The sequence below is a fragment of the Cyprinodon variegatus genome, unplaced genomic scaffold, assembly GCF_000732505.1.
Source record: "Cyprinodon variegatus isolate N-32 unplaced genomic scaffold, C_variegatus-1.0 Scaffold587, whole genome shotgun sequence".
Taxonomy (NCBI): domain Eukaryota; kingdom Metazoa; phylum Chordata; class Actinopteri; order Cyprinodontiformes; family Cyprinodontidae; genus Cyprinodon; species Cyprinodon variegatus.
The window spans coordinates 232,753-235,182 of NW_015151040.1; positions in this window are offsets into that span (position 1 = coordinate 232,753).

Sequence of the window (2,430 nt, forward strand, 5' to 3'; positions counted from 1 at the left end):
TGTAGTTATCATTTATTACCAGAAAAATAATCGAAATTTGACATAAATTTCAAAGAACATGAAGCAAAGAGTGGATAAATCTAAACTCTGACCAAACATTTACCAGATAAACATTCCTACATACTTCATAAATATCAAATTCGATGTTTTAAACGTTAGCCCATGGCTCTGTTTTTATTTTGCACCATATATATTTAATACATATTTAACAATATTAAGACTTAGACAAGTCTAATTTTATTTTCATTCTCCAAGTATTTAATTCTATATATAAATTACAATTTATATTACATAAAATATGGTTTATTAAGTGTTTTTTGCAATATGTCCTTTGTCCCTTTGCCAGGTTTTGGAATCTCAGTCAGGAGCGGTTTTAGGTGGGGGCCAACAGGGGCCAGTGTCCCTGTAAAACAGATCCTGGACCTTGTACTGAAAACATCCATCCATTCATCCATTTTCTGTCATGCTTATCCCAAGCAGGGTTGCGAGGGTTGCTGGTGCCTATCTCCAGCCGTCTACGGGCGAGAGGCGGGGTCACCCTGGACGGGTCGCCAGTCCATCGCTGCGCAACACAGAGACAAACAACCATTCATGCACACACTCACACCTAAGGAGAATTTAGAGAAGCCAATTAACCTAACAGTCATGTTTTTGGACTGTTGGAGGAAGCCGGAGTACCCGGAGAGAACCGACACATGCTCAGCGAGAACATGCAAACTCCATGTAGAAAGACCCCGGGCCAGGAATCAAACCCCAAACCCTCTTGCTGCAAGGCAGCAGTGCTACTAACTGTGTCACTGAGCAGCCCTACTGAAAACATAAACTGCCAAAATTTAAATGCTTTCTTTCCCCCCAGAAATAGATGTATATTACCTTGATAGAAGCAGGTATTTAAGACAATTTGCAGATAGAATTTATTTTGTAAACATAAGTTTCAATAAAGAATAATGACTATTATTTCATTTCAAGTGCATAGTGTCTACTTATTTTGTCCTCTTTCCTTTGTTAGATTATTTTAATTACTTGCTCAAATTAAAGCTATAGTTTCAAGAAACTTTTACTGTTTTTGATAGTTTGTTTTGCAGTGTAACACTAAATGGGTTTGTTATTATGGTATGCACTGAAAAAGAGACCCTTGTTGATTTGTCAGCAAATTATTATTCAATTTTTACAATTTATTGACTGATAATATTCTTTTTTTCTGTTCTTTCATTGTTTGCCCCCATGAACAGCCACTGCTCTCAGGCCCTCATAAGACTAAAATTTAATTTGATTCAATAATAACTTTATTGACATATGGTTTAGAAATGTCTTATTTTAATGAAAAATACATTGTGCTTTAAATTTATATTAGTATTCTATTTATATATAAAATACTAAAAATAAAAAAGGGATTACTGTCATTTCCACTATAAAATGTAACCTGTAACTTTTTTTTAAAACCTTTGTGAACTTAAAACCATATCAGCTTTCATGTGACAGGAGCGCTAATGGTAGGAGCGCAGTTAGCTCCATGAAAGAAAGGGAAACATGAAAAAATAAATAAATAAATCAATTAAAGTTTTGCAAAACCAAGACTAGGTTTATTGTCATCATTTCCAAACACCTCATATTTCCTTTGAAAGCACAAATAATGAGAAACATACAATTTCATGTTTTGTATTGTGAGCATATTTAATGTTAACTCTAAAACAGATTAGCATGCTATGTCATGGGATTTTAAAATAGATGCTAAAATATGTCATTTTCACAACAGTCATTTCCATCACTATATTTAATGAAATATCTAGAAATTATATTTCTATAATTTAATTACAAAAACTATCAGTTAATGCTTCGACACATTTTGTGTCAAACCAAATTAAAATATTTCTAAAAATATGTGTTAGAATCACATGATACAATCAGTAATCATACCCACTGCATATCTCCTTGGTTCATAAGAATGTTGCTTGCTTTCCTATTTGTTCATCCAACTTAGATTTTCAAATTTCTATGGAGATTATCATAAAGAAAATGAAGGGTTTAAATGTTGCATGCACCTCTGGCTGGAAAGAACCCATTATGTCATCTAGAAATATTTGTTGGAGAAAGCAGTGACTGAGTTGTTTCCCATTTTGGCTCCACTTTTAGACAAGGAGGAACTCCAGATAAATCATAAAGGAAAATATAGATTACTGACAATAGGCTACAATTGCTTAACTTGAAAATGTTGAGTTGATACCTTACATTTGTTATGAAACAAATGAATAGAAATGAAAAAGAAAGTGTTTGTAAAAAGTGGAGGATTTGGATGAAAATATAGAGATATTTACACCAATGTGTTAAATAAAGTCTATATGCAGTAGAATCAGGGGAAATAAAAAAAAAATTAAGAAAATTTTTACTGACTTTGTTGGTGTCCATCACTGTTGTGTAGGACCCTCTCTT